We start from the raw sequence: 19,247 nt of genomic DNA, 5'->3' as shown, positions 1-19,247 counted from the left end.
CTAGAGAAGGTCATCATGCTTGGTAAAGTGGTGGGGCAGTTGGGAAGAGGAAGGCCTTCAACATCGATTGACACGGTAATTGCAAAAATGGGTCCAGGCATAAGAACCATTTTGAGGATGGCACAAGACTGCAGTGTTAATTTTGTTGTGCATCGGGAGCTACAGGTGGTAACTGACTTGATGGCACCTAACAACAACAGTGATAAATTTTCAAAAATTTACACCAATGCTTAATCCGTGTGATTTACAATGCTAAGATAATTTTTGAATCTAAATCCCATATTCTGTGCTGTTTACCCTTCTAGTGCTATAGATGAAATAAACATTTTTTCCCAATCAGTTGGCCAGAGAGGCCCAAGGGGTTACAGTATTTTACTCAAATTTGTCATTATTCTAACTTAGAGAAATCTATTGAATATTTCTTTTCAATGGTTAGTAAAAAATGTAGACCTGTGTAAGAGAATTTTTCTTTTTTTTTTTCAGATAAGTTACGCATAGAAATTCTCTGTAAATATTTTTGAGGCCTTGGTTGGACTTTGGTTACTGTCTCGTACTATCGCTAGGCTTGTCTCCGTGGAGGGCTTTGTTTGAGCAGAGCACCGTGCATCCCATTGCACATCAGTCTTAGGCCTCAAAGATTCTTGTAGAGTTTCTTAGCACCTCTACCCATGAAATAACAGTATTCACTCAGAAGCTGTACTAATCTGTCTGTAAAATGAGCCTTCAGAGGCACATTGAGATCATTTATTTGGTGTATATATAAGTAAAATACTATTTTACTATGCCAGGAAAGGTCATTACATTTTACCTTACATTTTACCATAGTCACCTTACATTTTATCATAGCCACCTTACATTTTACCATAGCCACTTATGATTTTTAAACCAAAGTATTTGTCAGGGGCCAACATAAGAGATGACAATGGTGCAGAAAGAGCTTTTCTGATTCATGTTCCCAATTTTGGCATCTTCCTGGAATACTGATTTGTAAATGTCATTTACTTAGAAACATAAGATGGAGATAAAAATGCAATGTACATATGCGGAGTCCAAAGGAAGAAAATGGGATGAAAGATTCAGAATGGGAAAGCCAGACAAGGGAGAATCCCAAATGGCAGCAGGTGTATAGGACGTGTCCATGGAAGGCTTGATGGTGGCACAGATGGCTCCGAGTAAGGCCCCTATTGCCAGGATACTTGCGGGCAAGCATTGCCAAGATTCTTATTCTTATTCATATTATGTCAACATCTTGCCACCGAGTATCCTTTTGAAAAAGCTCCCCCCGCCCAGGTGGTATTGGTAAGTGCCCTCAGCGACTAACTAGATTCGGGGGACTTTTAATCCTTATTTATCTTATTATAGAATTGGCTCATAATATATGCCCATTTTAAAAATGTGCACAAGGTTTTTGGTACATATTAGTAATCATGAAAGAATAGATTTTAACTTAGCATCTTTCTGTAGCATAAGCTAACAAATTATATGATTCTATCCAAAGTGCAGCATTCTTCAATGTTATGTACAGATTCAAAAACGCCAGGCATCCTCTAGAATAGACGTGTGGGCTTCATGAGATCCTGTTTAATGATTGTGAAACTTATCTTCATGCCTGCCACATGCATAGACTTTACATTTCTGGCTTCTGTAAATTAAAGGCCTAAAGATCCATAGTAGCCAAGTACTACCTTTAAATTAGATATTTTTTGGTATAATATTTTCAACATTTTTGGCCTTGACATATAATAGAGGTAATTACATTTTCTTCCCAGGAAGCAGCCAGCTAGACCGCTGCCCCAGGCACATAACCTCAGCTTACTCTTTTCCTTAGCTCATTTATTTTGTGTTCCACATGAGCCTCAAACTGCACAGGTGGAGGATTCAGGCCAGGCAGATGTTGATGGATTTTAGTAACTACAGAGCCAGTGTTTCAGTCTCAACCCTGACAGTGCAAATGACAGAGGGGTGACAGTGGAGGCACATCTCCCTGTATGAGTGGCTGTGGATGACAATCTGCCAAATAAAAATAATGTAAGAGATACTGGTTGTATAAAAATGTATCAACTTGGTCTAGCTTTAAGGTACAATGTAAGATTCTAGAAATACCACATTTTATCTGACTTTTTTTGTGAATAACACAAACAGTATAATTAAAATAGTATGTTTCAGAGAAAGGTTTCATTTCAAAATTTCATTAATGTATATTATATTTATTAAGCATTCATATCAGTCTTATAGGAAATAATGAAATTTATATTTAGTAACAGTTATTGGGCATTTATTTTATTATATATATGCATATAGTTTTATATTAAATAAACAGTTTTTCTGTGTGATAATGGTTTAGACGAACAACAAATAGTTAAATAATTTTCCCAAATTACCTAAAGGCAGACTTGGAATTTAAACTCAATTTCATTTTGCAGTAATAAGCCCTGGACGGACTGTAAGTTACGCTAACTGCAAAGCTGTCAGTTCAACCCGTCTACTGTTCTGTGGGATAAAGAAGAAGTTGCGTGCTCCTTTAAAGATTTACAGTTTTAAAAACCCAAAGAGCAGATTTTTTCTGTCCTGTAGGGTTATTATGTGTTACAATTGACTTGATAGTTGTGGGTTTAACTGCCAATTACTGACTTTGCCTATTTTAACACACTGTAAAAGACTGAAAGTAAACGTATTTGAATAGAGACTTCCATAGGTGTAATTTGTGCATAAGATGGCTTTTATTGAGGACAGTGGTGCCACTTACAGAAGGGACTTGGTATTACCTAATGAAATGAAAGAAGATGATTACAAAGAAAGCAGTGGCCACTTAGACCTTAAGATCGAGGATGATTGGGACATTGAATAATGTTTTGAATTTATTTTACTGAAAAACAAGAGAAATAATTAATCTTCCTAAGGGTCTGGTAAGCACTAGACTATTAATTGCAAGATCTTTGATTCAAACCCACTGGCTGTTCCAGAGGAGACAGGTGAGATGCTCTGAGCCTGTGATGATTTACAGCCTTCAAAACCTATGTTTTCTCACCCTCCCCACCTGCCCACTACCATGACCCCAACTCTATCTTACCAATCTGGCTAGACCAGAACATGGATACTGGTACAGCTAAGAGCTGGAAACACAGGGACTCCAGAACAGATAAACTCCTCAGGACCAATAAAGGGAGCAGAGATACTAGGAGGAGAAGGGTAGGGGATGGAGTAAAGGGGAACCAATCACATGATTGATGTATAGCCCCCAGCTTAAGGGGACGGACAGCTGAAAAGTGGGTGAAGTGAGACAGCAGTTGGTGTAAGATATGAAAAAGAAAAAGAATAATTTATAAGTAATCAAAGGGGTATGGAGGAGTGAGGAAGGTGGGGGAGGGAGGGAGGAAAATGAGGAGCTGATGCCAGGGGCTAAAGTTGAAAGAAATGTCTTGAAAAAGATGACAGCATACATAAAGATGTGTTTGACAAAATGGATATATGTATTGATTGTGATAAGAGCTCTAAGAGCCCCCAATAAAATAAAATTAAAAACAAAACCCTATGTAAGGTTTCTGTGAGTTGGAAATGACTAGATGAAAGTGGGTTTATTTCTGCTGTAAGATAACCTCTTAGAAGATAAAATATAGGTCTATTTATGTATCACATGAACCGATAAAAAAGACAAAATTCAATAAAAAAATGAGCAAAGTATTTAAACAGACGTATCATCTAAGGTGATATTCATTTGGCAATAAGTACATGAAAATATGCTCAAAGTATTAGCCATTCACCTGTCCACTGCTGCCTACTTAATTCCAATTTCTAGCAACTGTATAGACAGGGTAGAGTAGAACTGTTACGTAAGATTTCCCAGTCAGTAAATGTAACCTTTCTCCTGTTGAGTACCTGGTATGTTTGAACTGCCAACCTTGTGGTTTGCAATCCAATACTTTAACCACGAAGCGAATAGGACTTCCATTGATCATAGTTGTTGTTAGGGGGTTACAGCCCCAGATGCAACAAATTAAAGTGACTAGTCCCAAGTCATCCTCACAATCAGCGCCATCGTTGAGTCTGTTACAGTAACCCAGATATCAATCCACCTACCTGAAGTCCTTCCTAGTCATCTCTGACCCTGTACTTTTATCAAACACGATGTCCTTGTCTAAGGACTGGCCCCTCTGATAACATGCCCAAGTATGTAAGATGAAGTCCTGACATCCGGGCTTCTAAGGAATCCTCTGTCTGTGTTTGCTCCGAGAGAGATGTGTTTGCTCTTCTGGCAGTCCATAGTCCTTTCAGTATTCTTCCCCCAAACCGTGATATAGGAAATCCTCTCCGGTCTTTCATACGGATTGTCCAGTGTCACCTGTGTAAGAGATGACTGGAAATCACCATGGCTTGGGCCAGGCACACCTTAGTCATAAAAATGACATCCTGGCTCTCCAACATGTGAAAGGGGCTTCATGCAGCAGAATTGCCCAATTCGATACATCACCTAACTTCTTGACTGCTGCTTCCTTGAACATCCACTGTATATCCAAGTAAAATGACATCCTTGAAAACTTCGATATTTTCTCTTTTGATGTGGTTGTTGCTGTATATTATCCCTGTTGAGAGGATTTTTGTTTGCTTTACATTATGTCTTATTCCCCCACTTTCATCCATATTGTAGAATTTTATTTTCATCAGAAAGTGCTTAAATTTCTTTTATTTTCAGCATGGTTGTGCCATCTGCACATCACAGGCTACTAATGCGCCTTCCTCCAAAATTGATTCTGTGTCCTTCTTCATAGAATGCAGCTTATCAGATTATTTGCTAAACATACATAATAATTATGGTGAAAGAATACAACCCTGATGCACACCTTTCATGATTTGAAACTCTACTGTAGCCCTTTGTGCTTTTTAAACAGGAGCCGCTTGTTCTCTGGATAGGTTTCAGTGAAGCATAACTAAGCCTTATACACATAAGTAGCATTTTGCTTAAGGTCATCCAACAAGGATTGCAGCAGCATATCCACAGGGAACGGCCAGAATACCAGGCTGAATTAAAGAAAAGGAATTGGAACAAGGGCTGTCAATGCTGATGGCGGGTGGATCTTGGCACAAAAGAGAATACTAGAAAGATGTTGACTTATGTTCCATTGACTACCCAAAAACAAATTTTCCACTGTATGGACCATAATAAATTGCAGATAATCTGGATAAGAATGGGAATTCCAGGATACTTCATTGTGCTCATGAGGAACTTGTACATGGATCAAGAAGCAACTGTGTAAACAGAACAAGGGAATACTGCATGGTTTAATATCAAGAAAGATGTGTTTTAGGGTTGTATCATCTCACCCTAATTTTTTAATTTTTATGCTGAGCAATCATCAGAGAAGTTGAATTATATGAAGAAGAATGTGACATTAGGATTGAAGGAAGATATAGAAATGACCTGTGATATGCAAATGACACAACCTTGCTTGCTAAATTTGAGAACTTAAATCACTTGATGAAAAGATCAAGGATGGTACCCTTCAAGTCAATGTAAAGAAAACCAAAATCTTCACTATTGGACCAATAGGAAACATCAAGATAAATGGAGAAGTTGAAGTTGAAGTTGTGAAGGATTTTATCTTGCTTGGATCTACAATAAATGCTCTTGGAAGCAGCAGTTAAGAGTCCAAAAGATGTATTACATTAGAGAAATCTGCTGCACAAGGCCTCTTTAGAGTATTGAAAAGCAAGGATGTTACTTTGAGGATTAAGGTGTGTCTGTCACAAGCCGTAGTATTCTCCGTTGCCTCAAATGTTTGTGAAAGTTGGTGAATAAGGAAGACAAGAAGAATCAATGCATTTGTGTTGTGGTTCTGGGGAAGAATATTGGAAAGTACCATAGACTGCTAAAAGGACAAACCTGTCTGTGTTGGAAGAAGTAAAGCCAGAGTGCTCCTGAGAGACAAGGATGGCAAGACTTTGGCTTACATAGTTTGGACATGTTGTCAGGAGAAACCAGTCCTTGGAGAAGGACACCATGCTTGGTAAAGTGGCAGGACATCAAAGGAGGAGGAGGCCCCCAATGAGTTGGATTGACACAGTGGCTTTAGCAATGGGTTCAGCCCGAGCACAATTGAGAAGCTAGCACAGGACCATGCGATGTTTCCGTCTGTTGTGCATAGGGTTGCTATGGGTCAGAACTAAACACAAGTGTTCTGGAGCTCTCATTCTTTACAATGCTGGTCACAGTTTACCATGATTCATAGAGTTGAATGCCTTTGGGCAATCAATAGAACAAAAGTAATCATGCTTCCAGCATGCTCTGGTTCCAACAAAACCTCTAGTTTCACATCATCTTATGGATCCAGCTTGGATTTCTGGGAACTTCCCATCAATGTAAAACTATATCCACTTTTAATTTTCCTCTGGAAATTTTTACTTGTATGAAGTATTAATAATATTTGTCAAGGATTTTTACATTCTGTTGATTTTCCTTTCATGGGAATGAGCACAAATCTGGTTGTGGCCAGCTAATTGTTTTCCAAGTTTCTTAGCATTGATTAGTGAATTCTTCAAGCACTGTATCAATTTGTTGATATATTTCAGTTGGTACTTTGCCAATTAATAGTTTTGTTTTGTTTTTGCTAATGCCCCTGTGCAGCTGGGTAGTTTCAGTAGTAGTTTCTACTTGATCTTGAAGTTCCCATAGCCGTTGTAATGACTACATAGAACCCACAGACTTCTTCCTTCAGTTGCACCAATTCTTGACCATATATTACCTCTTAAAATGGTGGGATGTCAACCAATCATTTTTGGCACAGTGACTCTGGGTTACTTTTCTATTTTCTTTTGATGCTTTTTTCATCATTCAATATTTTGCCTATAGCATCCCTCAATGTTGCCACTCAGAACTTGAAGTTTTTCTCCCGTCATTTCAGTTTAAGTTATGCTGAGCATGTTTTCTTCTTATGATTGTCTAGCTCCAGGGTTTTGCATGTGTTCTTATACTATATACTTTGTCTTCTTGAGTAGTCTTTTGAAAATTTCTGCTCACCTCTTTAATTTTGTAATTTTTTTCCTTTGCTTTAGCTGCTCTAGGTTTAAGAGCAAGTATCAGAGTCTTTACTGGCAACCACTTTTTCTTTCTTTCCTTTGAAGTTTGCTTTCTTCATGTATGATATTCCTCTGCTCTTTAGTCATTAGCATCCAATGACTCAAACCAGTTATTGAGAGTCTTTCAATTCAGGTGGACATGGGATATGACATGTCTCTTGTTAACTTGTTTCATTTTCTTCAGCTTCAATTTGAACTTGCCTGTGAATAATTGATGGGCTATTGAACCGTCGGTCTCTGGACTTTTTATTTTACCTTGTTTTGACTGATTATATTGAGCTCTATCACCCTCTCTTCTCATAACTGTAGTCAGTTTGAGTGTGTATCACATTTGGTACGGTCTATACGTATAGTATCTTGTTGGAAATGGTTCAATCTGTCAGCTGGCCTCTCTGCTGCATCAGTTACATTCAGAAGCAAAGAGGTCAGCCCAGAAACTCTTTAGGATTTCAAAGACGTAATCTTGATAGATTTTTTCAAAGGACAGAGTGTAATCATAGGGGTAATTAGGATGGAATTTTAAGAAAATGGAAAATATTGGTGAGAACCAAACTCAAACCCATGCTATTGAGTGCATGAAGTCTGACGCATAGCAACCTTACATAGTGTTTCTGGGGCTATAAATCTATATGGGAGCAGATAGCTTCGGCTTGTTTCCACATTTTGAATCACTGAACTTGCTATTAGCATCCAATGCTCGGCCTGAAGCATAAAAAGGTCAAGAAAGGTGGACCTAAGGTTTTTGTTTTCAGCAGAGCAATGTACCTGCTCGTTATCGAAGGCAGCAAAGGCTATCCTAAGAGAATTTCTTTGAAGAACCTTACTCCATCCACCCAGCAGATTTGATCTTGCCTTTCAACTTCTCCCACCTCACCCCCTAAAACATACAAGATGAGCGTTTCAAAGGAGCACATTTTGAGCCTCTTGTGTGAACCAAAACTGCCACTTGATGTGTTATGAATCAAACAGTTCAAAATTTTGGATCATAGTTAAAGTGCTGGAAAGATAAACTTCAGGAGTATTTGGAGCAAAATGGAAGATACATAAAGGCATAATGTTGTTGTTGTTATTAGGTGCTATCAAGTTGGTTCCAACTCATAGTGACCCTGTGCACAACAGAACAAAAGACTACCCAGGCCTGTGTCATCCTCTTATGTTCTTACGTTTGAGCTCATTGCTGCAACCATGTGTCAATCCATTTTATCAAAGGTCTCCCTCTTTTCACTGGCCTGCTACATTACCAAGCATGATGTCCTGCTCCAGGACTGGTCTCTTCTGACAACATGCCTAAAGTATGTGAAGTTAATTCTCACCATCCTTGCTTCTAAGGAGCATCCTGGTTGTACTACAAAAGAGCTTCATATTTTGATATTTTAAAATAAATATTTCCCATGATTGTACAGCAATACTTTTTGACTTATCATACACCCACTGGACTACTGCTTAGCCACAAAGAGAAATGATACCCTGATGCATGCTTTAGCAATGAAGAACCTTGAAAGCATTTTACTGAGTGAAATAAGTCTATTGTAAAAGCAGAAAAGCGTGATATTGTAAAAATCACACTCAGATTAAGTGAATATATACCAAAACAAAGCAAAACTCACTACTGCCAAGTCAATTCTGGTGCCTAAGGACCATGAACTTCTCTTTGGAGTTTCCAAGGCTGTGATATTTACTGAAGCAAATCATCACACCTTCCTCCCCCAGAATAAGAGACCACTGCAGGGGCAGACCTTTGGGTGAGCAGCCAGGCTCTCAGGCATCCATGCTCCCTAAGCAAATATCTGAGGAGACCTCAAAATATTCATGGAGAATGGACTCAAAAGATAATAGATTTTTTTCACCAAAATTTTAAAGGCCCCTTCCCACCATAAGAACCAAAAACGATGAGTGTTTATGATGTAGAATAAAAGGGAGGATTTTTTTTTTTTTTGGCTTATGGGGTAGTGAATTTATATTAATATTTGAGGAATAAGTTAGAAAAGTAATTTGTAGAATATCTGAACAATTTGAAGAATATAATCAATGTTACTGATTTATACATGTATAAATTGTTGGATTGGGTATGTTTGTTAGGTTTATTTAGACCACCACAGTAAAAAATAATGTATAATATAGGTTGATGTAAATAATCATACATAAGTATATAAAGTTCTGATTAACTCATTCCTTACTGAGGGTTAAGAAGAATCCAGCTTCTATTATAATCTTGAATAAATAAATCAATGTGGCTTTTTTCTCTTTTTTTCCTATAGTTGGACAGTGTCACCTCTCTGATTCAAGCAGCCAAAAATTTAATGAATGCTGTAGTGCAAACAGTGAAAATGTCTTATATTGCTTCAACGAAGATCATTCGGATCCAGAGTCCTGCTGGGCCCCGGCACCCAGTTGTGACGTGGCGAATGAAGGCGCCTGCGAAAAAGCCCTTGATTAAAAGAGAAAAGCCAGAGGAAACGTGTGCAGCTGTCAGGCGCGGTTCAGCAAAGAAAAAAATCCATCCGGTGCAAGTCATGAGTGAATTTAGAGGAAGACAATTCTACTGAGACCACTATTCTTCTCTAGCACCCATATTACAAAGTATTGGCTAACTGCACTGTTTGGTTTTGACACTTGATTAATTCCTTAAGCTCAGTACATTTTGGCATTTAACACACAAATGATATACTCTTTTGGAAGCTGTCCCAATGAAAACAACTTGGATATGGGACCATGTCATTTCATCTCTATATAGCAAGTAATTAATAGGAAATCAATAGATCTGGTTGAATGCATGGACATTTCTGTTGTCATTCAACCTTTCCCGTCACAGGGAATATCCTATATTCATTACCAAATGAACACACTGGAAGTTGTATTCAGCTCTCCTTCAATAGCTCAAACATACCTACCCTTTATTTTGAATTAAAACAAACACATCAATTCTTGACTTGGTTTTCAAGGGAAGCAAAATATTTTGTAAAATATCAGCCATTTAATATCCATGCTGTGCTTACATGACCTAATCAGGCAGCAATTTATAGTACCCACTACCAAAAAAAAAAAAAAAAAAAGAAATTCAGTATTTATCTGTATGCATTGTCAACGGATTAAGCTAGCATCCTTCAGAAATAGCTAACCAAGTGTGAGTAGTTGAGCTATTTCCTGGATTTCAAAAGTCAGCCATGACCGTTAAGTAATTGCTTGATTAACATTATAAAATTACAATGGTTCTGGACGCCACAAATATGCCTTTTAGTGTTCCACAGTGTTCAGCAATTCTGCCTTTTGAGGGTTGGGTTCAGAGAGTCTCATGAACAAACAAATATGGAGGAAGAGTTATTATGCAATTGGGAAATGGAGATAACTATGAGAATGAATTATGATTAGAGTATAAGGTGTTCTGCATGACTAAAAATCAATTTGTATTAGCTTGCAATTGTAATTAAAAGGAAAAGTCCAGATTGAAAACTTTTTGGCATTGAGTAAAATATAACTGTGCTTGAACTATGAGGTAGAGTTAATGGCAATGTAACTGGTATGATTTTAATAACATTCTTTTAAATAAAATCCATTGGGGTCATTTTGCCACATCAGTTGCTGTGCTCATCAGCTGAATTTATAATTGCCTTCACAATAGTATGGTTCTAGTGTATGATCCACTGATTCTCTTTCTTTCTTTAGCAGGATATTCTTTCTGTATGGGGTTTCCATAAGTTCTTTGGAGGAGTTAAGCTTCAGTTTCACTTATTCTCAAACACAGGGCTCCATTCACATTTTAAATATGCATTCCCTATTCTACTTCATTATGTTGACAGCACTATAATTATAATTTCTCATTTGTACCCAAAATTACTTCTGATGAGTTGCTTCAACATCATATCATTATAGGTTGATGAGGCAGCATTCATACACGCAACACCAGTTGATGTAAGGAGTACGAGTTTCAGCAAATTGATGAGTGAAACCTAAAAATCCATAAATGTTAATAAAATACTGTATATGAGATATTGAACAAAAAGGCAGCAATACAATATAATTGAAAAAAAGGACATATTTAATGGGCTATTACTAATTAGGGAAAATGTTTATTTTATTGTAATAAATTGTTATTTTTCCAAATGCTAGGTGCATAAAATTACTTTAGGGTAAAGGCAATGTGCTCCTCTCTATGGTTCACTATGGACTAGTCCATAATAACGATTCTGAAGAGATTCCACTCCCCCAAAAGAGAATGGAAGCATGGGAGAGAATTAGAATACATAGAAAATTCAATTTTCTGGAATGATCTCGACCAGTAGGGTCAGAATGAAGTTTGTTACCTTATTTTCTTCTAAGCTTACACATCACAAGAATGCCCTATGTGGCATGATTTTTTTTTCTGTTAGAAAAGTGACATTATTTCATTCAGAAAATAAGAAAGCAAGAGCAAAACAGAACACCACTAGAGATATCTTAGCTTCTAAAACTTCATGCTCAAGAAACATGTCTTATTTAGAAATTTTCCTGTCAATTTGACCCTCTGTTACACACTGAAACTTTGAATGTAGCCTTGGATGCCAATAGAGCAGAAATAACTTGAAAATATACAATTATTAATATAGATCTCTTTACCAAATGAAAAGAACCCTGGTGGCATAGGTGTTCGTCATTGGGCTGCTAACAGCAAGGTCAGCGGTTCTAAAACATAGCCCCTCCATGGGAGAGAGATGAGGTTTTCTACTCCCATAGAGCATCATCGTCTAGAAATACAAGGATCGTTCCGCCTGTCTTATGGGCTCACCTGAGTTAGAATGGACTTGATTGCAGCACGTTTGGTTTGGGTATTTTATATATGTGAACAGGACTCTTCCCCACTGTCAATAGATGTAAAGCTAATTTCAAAGCAAGCAACTACATTTGAAAACCAAATTCAATTTTTATCAACTAACTGCCCCAAGAGGAAGATGTGCTTGAGTACTTACAGGTTCAATAAATGCAATATCCGTAGAACTGAAAAGACATTGGCTTACCTGAGTGAATTCCTGCAGTTGGCAGCACAGCATTATTTAACATTCAACTAGATTAAAATTTCTGATACATATAAATGTTTATATTTAAGAAAAAATGAATAAATATTTGTATTGTAACTCATAGGTAAATTAATATGCTAAATAAGCATGGCTTTTATAGACACATTTATTTTAAAATCCTACTTCTTCAGAGGAATATTAGACTTTCTTATTGAAAATTAGTGTTTTGGTGTTTCATTTATGTGCTTTTGAAGTAACATAACAGAACTTGATATTTGCTTAATCCTACTAATCGAAACCCCGGTTTCTGTTATAGTGAAATCCTTTTCTGTTAATATGTCTAAGCAAAAAGTCCTCAGAAAGAGAAGAGGTTTTAGATAACTTAAAGGACAACTTCTTTCTTGACTGTCAAATAGACTGAAATTATAGTTAACTCAGGAAATATCCATAGAACCATAGCCCATTAAAGGTTCTTCTCCTTAGAAAAACTAGAAGATTTTCATAAACATGCAAGGTTAGGAGCAGAAATATTTTCTTTTATTTATCAAATGAAAATTATTTGATAGAGATATGTTTCTTTCTAATGTGACTTTTGGATATAGCTTTGTCAATATACCTGGAGAAAAATAACAGATTAAATTTTTAGGCTAAATTATACTCTCCTGTTGTGCTTTTTTAAAGACATGCTTGCAAATTAGGAATGTATTAGATAGCACAACATACTGCCCTGTTTGTAAGTGTCCCTTCTTGTCTTTGTAAACTCCTTCAATTTGGCAGTATCACTATAGCACATACACTCCCCATAAGAGTGAGTAAGTACCTTCAGAGATACATGGAGGGACTTATTCTCTTTTTCTTTTTTTTCTTTTTTGAATTGTGAATTGGGTGTCTGCTTACAGAGAAAATCAATTTTACATTCAACAGATTCATACACATTTTGTTAGATGCCATTGATTGCAATATCCACAATGTTAGTGTCACTTATCTTATTATATATCCTTGTTTCCTGGTTGTATTTTTCCTTTTATCTTAACCTTTTTGCCCTCTGGACTTTGACCTTGGTCAAATGCTACTCTGCTAAACTTGAATTATTTATTATTCTAAATTGTGCATCTCTCTCTAGTATTACTGTTCAGTTCACAGACTTGCCTAATATTTGACTGGAAATTGAGCTCGGGTGTTGTTTTATGATGGCTAAGTGCCATGGTCTCAGGTGGTTTTACCATCTTCTATTCAACCAGTAAGTCTGTTCGTTTTTATGATTTTAAGCGTTGGTTGACATTTTTCTCTCATTCTTCTAAAGTGATGCCTTTCAAAACAATTGGTCATGGTCACCAAGGCCCATTGAATGCTTCTTGTCTTCAGGTCATGGAACCGGATTTATATGGATGATTATGCCGTTGGACTCATTGTTTCTAAGTGGATTCGGTATTCCTCATTCTTCTTGTCACATTTGCGGCATACTTATCAGCCTTTAAGTGAGTCTGTTTTCAAGTTGCATTACAGAAATATGTTTAAAACTATGAGGACCTAATTAAGTGTACGATTTGAGGCTTCAATTAAATAACATATCCTCAAACTCAGTCATGAATGGCTGAAAAGATTTGTGTCTGCAATGGTTTCCTGTAGCTTCAGGATGGTCCTATACCTTCCCATCATTTCAGGATCGTCTTCGCTTCAGTCCCATTCCTAGGTTTGGTAGTTTCCTATCAACCGCTCCTCGTGTTCTACTAGAATGAGGCAGTAGGGTTGGCATATCCATACCTCGGTTAACTATCGCAAATAATTTCTTTGCATCCGAAACATACCTTACCCATCTCCTATTCCTTAGTGTGTCAATTCAGTATGTATAAATTGACTCCAATTCTATAGGACTTTAGTTAAGATTCCTAGTAATGCTCCAGCAGCAGTATCCCTTGGTACTTTCTATTCCCCCACATCACTGGTATCCTTTTTGGTGTCAAATGCACATTTCCATGCTACAGGTTATGGTTTCCATGATGACAGAGTTCTGTGTAGATGTAGAATAAGCAGAATTGTCTACCATTGTCTTGTGAATACACTGCTGAATTGCCTGCCTGTTGCAGCATCATTGTAAGTAATTCTCTAGGTCAGCACAGTAGTCACCAGATTCTGAAGTGGAATGAAATATGTTTTTTCTTTATCAATCTGTCATTTGCCAAGATGGCCTGTCTCCTGCATATTTAAGAATTGATTGCTCTACTTCTGTTTGGGAAGTCAGAGATATTTTATTTGATCAGAAAATTTAGGGCATTCAGTTAAAAAATTATAACTTGAATACTACTTTAATAGTACCTTAGAGTAAAATATAAACATGATGATAGTCTGAGCTATTATTATATTCATTTATATATCAGATTGTGGGGATGGTGCAGGATTCAGCAATATTTCTGGGGCATATCAGATTGCTATACATCAGAACCAATTCAAAAGCACCCCAAACAGCAAGGTGTTCAGATGAAAGCTCCACAGCATTGCTAGCTCTAGGACCACCTCTCTAACCCACTATTATATTTTTAGTGTTAATATTACTGTCGACATATAAAGTAGTTTGAATTTTCATTTAGGCCCTTTGGGTCTAATTATGAAAAAGAATACAGATGTTCTTAAAACCAAGAGTCTGCAGCAAAAAATATCCTAATTAAAACTGTTAAAATTATTCTAGACACCTAAACGCAAAGAAAAGCATAAGGGTTATTATTTTAAATCTAATGGTTTGCTATTTTCAATCAATGTATATGAACAGGGCATACATGTTTCTGTTAAAGCAAAAGAATCATTTAAGATCTTTGTGATTTTTACTAATTACATCACTTCTTCGCTTCCCCAAAGTGATAGATAAGATTCATTCCTGAACAGTAACAGTTCAAAAGCAAAATAATACGATTTGAGAGAACTATCTCCTAAGGAAAGAGTTTTAGCAGAATCTCATCTGTGGAGGGGGGACAATCCCTTGCTCACACTCTGCCAAAGATGTTTCATTACTGCATCACCATATCCAACAGTCCTCATTGGTTTATCGGAACAGAGCTCTGATTTTCATTTTCAAATTGAGCAAATTGAAGAAACAAAAACAAAAAAGAAGTAAACCAACTCCAAGGGCGAATGGGAAAGAATGCACAAGAGGACGGAAATGAGATATGAGGGGCGAGCGGTTGCAGAAGTAGATACTCTTTATAGCAAGCAGAGGGATGAGTTTTGGTTCTAGAAGGAACCTCCTCAGGAAGCTTGCGGTTCTGGGAGGAACGTGCTCCAGGGGGAGCAGGAACAAAGGACCTGTATATGATGGTTTGAGGGAAGTCATGTTGGGGGAATGATGATAAACTATATAATCTTTTAAAATGATTTAGTGGTTTATCTAAAGAGAAATACCATCCCTTTTCAGACTGATATGATTTAGTGGCCATGGGTGAAAATATTTGTACTCGAACATATAATTATGCATCCATAACTAATGACTATTTATTGAGTATCTATAGTGTTCTAGGCACTGCTCTTAGGCTACACTATGTAACAATATAAACAATTGTTCATGCTTATGGGAAGCTCTTTGTTCCAACTCTGTGTCAAATGCTATTAATTCACTTAATTCTCATAGTAACTGGTTGGGTTTGATATCACCATTTCATAGTTTCTGAAAACTTAGGTACATAATGAATAAGTATTTTGCTCCAAATCTCATTGGAGCATTAAATGAGATTTGTTACACTCCAGAGTTTGAACGGTAAACTAACAAATATTCAGATGTCCTGGAAAATGGGATTCAATGTGTTCATTGAAAATGAAATACACATTTCAAATGTTAGCCAAATTTTGATTATGAACGTCACATTATAGGAAAAAAAAACCCTTTAAAATTATTATCCATTCATTCAGTGTAAATAAAATGCAGACACATAAGCAATTAGTTGCACTTTCTCACTTTCAATAATTAAACATAGGATATCAAATATATAGGAATAAATATGTAGCCACCAGAACTAAAATAAGTTCAACAACCCTTGACAAATCATTTTCATTATCACAGAGGAGAAATATTTGCTGGAGATATCGGACTAATCCCATTTTTAGCATTAATAAGTGAAAACTATTTGCTGGAATAATTTCTTTCCTCCTTTACTCCTACGCATTTTCTGTGTTTATAATCATGTTGCTCAGGGAAGCATGAGCTAATAGTTATTCAAATAAGCAACATTTTTGTCTGTACTCCAAAACAACTTCAGCTATAGGAAATGTAGGTTTTCTTCAAGTAATCACAGATCTGAACGTTATTTCCTGACTGACTACAGGTAATTGTCTTCCTCTTTGTCTTTTTACATCCCAACCCTCCCTTTTTATCCCAACTTCACTTGATTCCTCTTGCCTGAACCAACTGAAGGCGTCTTATGCCATATTGCTGGAGTGCTGGACATGTCTCTCTAGCTCAGTCCATCGGGGAGTTAAACTATTGACTGGCCTTTCTTCTGATGGAGTCACAGATATTTCTTCTAACTGGAAATGTGTTTATTTGGGGTTTTTCACTCTTAGTCATCCTGGTATCTCTTCCAAACTGTCAGTAAAAGAAGCCTTGGAGAAGATACTTGTCCTTGACAAGGACTTAGACTCCCAGCAATCACATGGGAAAATCCTATCAGGCTAGCATATGTACAAAAGCCACTTAAATAGTATTGCACAACAGTCTCCTGTGTTTTCCTTTCTCATAAGGTATGGTCTAATTTTAAAGATCAGTTTTCCAATTGGCATTTTCAAGAAGAATTCTAATGTGTACCTCTGGTTAGTTGGCCTTACAGGCCTTCATGATGTCTTTAGACACTTTTCAAAGGCTCCTCTCAACCGAAACACGCGTGATGCAAAAGCCTGTACGTAATTTGTTTTTCTATTTGAACAGCTAGATATAGAGCTGCCATCCAGTCCGCTCTGACTCATGGTGATCCAACCTACAATAGACCTAAATGGGTTTTTTGATTTATGTCATCTATCAATTGCCAGAATATTTTGTCCATCTTTGAAGTCACTGTGCTTATGCATCTGCCGGAGGGTATCCATAATTTTTATATGCCCTTCGTGCCTCCAAACACAATGTCCTTCTCTAGTGGTTGACCTTCGAATGACCTGTCCAAAGCACGCAACCTGGCAGTGTCTGTTTGATCTGGTTTTCATGGGCTCCTTTTGAGAAGTAGGTCTCCACGCCTTTCTTCCTTTGTTCTTAGCCTGCCTCTCAGGGACACTGAAAAAGCTTCTAGGATCATATCAACAATTAAACAAACTGACAGAGGAGTAGTGGTTTATTCAAATAATTTTGTGTAATCTAATCCCATGCCAACTGTGGGCATCTTAATCAGATTTTCGTGCCTGTGAAGCATTTAAACAGTTCCGTGGTATCCATTCAGAGTCTTTCTCAAACTGATAAGTTCCCTTAACGTGGGTTCATCTCACCGGGTTTAGATGGGAGTGTTTATTGAGGAAGAAAAGGGCAAGTTGGAGATATGAGTTCATATTCTGGGTTAAAAGGAAAATTCCTCCTTATTGAGACTTTAAACAAAATTAATTTTAAAAATATTTTAGATAGTATCTTGCTTGCAAAACATATTCTATGTTATATGAACATATTATACAGCTCTCTTATGTGTTGCTGTATAATGTGTCCATGTATATAGAATATGAGATATTTAGTCACCATACTGTAGACTTAGCTGTGATCAGGTCTTTTTTTTCCCCTTTACAGTCTATTCAATGAAAATTTCTTTGGTTCTAATGACAGCATAATGGTTTTTCCTCCATATCCATGACTAACACGTCCCCGAAAACAAAACTAGACATATATTATGCCCAATTGAGTACCTAATAGTTGAGGCTTAAAACAAAATCTACTTGGGCAAGTTGGGTGATTAGATATGAATTAAAACTTCAAATGAAAAATTTCCAGCTGCCCCCGCTTTCCATTGTGACTGTTTTTAGCACCTTGGTGACTTTGCAAAAATGAATCACTTCCTTTATGTACTTTTACAAGCAACAACTTTGACAAGCTTAAACTTGGTGACATCTCTGAAGATAATATGCCCATTATAACTCATTATGAAGGCAGATTTAAAGGAAGACAGTGTGGGATAGGTAAAAATAAACAATAATAGCCATGTTTATAGCAGCAATATCTTGAGTACTTACATTTCGTGGCATTTGAAGTGTTTTAGATCTTCTTGCTTCAGCATCTCACCCTGCAAAAGGCAGAATGGGGCTGAGTAGTCTGCTTGTTACAGTAATGGCCAATTCAGTGTGGTTTATAGTTAGGCTATAGATAAATTCCAGCTAAAATACCTGTGTACCTTTCTGGTCTATCATTATCCTCAAAGTTAATTTCATCAATCAATAAAAATGATTTAATTGTCTGAAAATAGGACAGATTTTTTAATACCTGTAAGACATTGGTATAGAAATAAAAATACCTTTTGTTTATAATCATGCATGCCTTTTGTGCTTAAGTGAATCAATGATAACCTCTTTTTCTTTCTTTCATTTTGCTTTCAATTGAATTATTTCACCCATGTAACCCACTGTTTGTTTGGATGTTATCTAGTGTTATCTGAAGCAATGTATCAGTTTCATTTTAACTCAAATCACTCTATTTCACTGAGAATTTTCCCAGCTGATGTTACACCATATATGCAAAAGCAATAAAAAATGAAATGATTGTTTCCTCTTTTGGAGTGTATATTTTATGCTATGCGTCTTGGGTTGGACAAAAAGCCTAATGTCAGTAGCTAAAAATATCATCATTTTCTTTCACTTGAATGTAATACAATTCAGGAATGGCATTTTACCAACTACTGCATGCACACAAGTAACATGGTACATACATGATAGAATTAAAGCCTTAGTTTAAATGGACATTTTAGTTTTGTCCAATATGGGTTTCAGAGTCCTTAGGTGGTACAAAGAGTTAATATACTCAGCTATTAACTACAATCTTTTGGAGATTTGTGTCTACCCAGCGGCATCTCAGAAAAAAAGCCTGGAAATGTACTTTTCAAAAGAGCTGTGGGCCTCAGTTCCACCCTGATACACAGTATTTTGCTAATCAGAATCACCATGATGCAACTGGTTGATGCTTTCTTTTCCATTTTTTTATTTCAATGTGCACTCCTGATTCTAATAGTTATTATACAT

General features: G+C 36.7%; 1 long non-coding RNA gene across 1 annotated transcript in view; it reads left to right on the top strand.

Moving 5' to 3' along the window:
- Positions 1–18,775, top strand: part of LOC123521853 — a 95,447-nt gene extending 76,672 nt beyond the window's left edge. Inside the window, exon 2 of the long non-coding RNA XR_006680190.1 lies at positions 9,330–18,775. This is a non-coding gene — a long non-coding RNA (uncharacterized LOC123521853). The remainder of the gene's footprint in view (positions 1–9,329) is intronic.
- Positions 18,776–19,247: the final 472 nt, after the last annotated feature.

The sequence above is a fragment of the Echinops telfairi genome, unplaced genomic scaffold (genome assembly GCF_000313985.2).
Source record: "Echinops telfairi isolate 266 unplaced genomic scaffold, ASM31398v2 ScPeMD7_70;HRSCAF=299, whole genome shotgun sequence".
NCBI lineage: Eukaryota > Metazoa > Chordata > Mammalia > Afrosoricida > Tenrecidae > Echinops > Echinops telfairi.
This window is presented reverse-complemented; position numbering and strand designations above follow the sequence as displayed.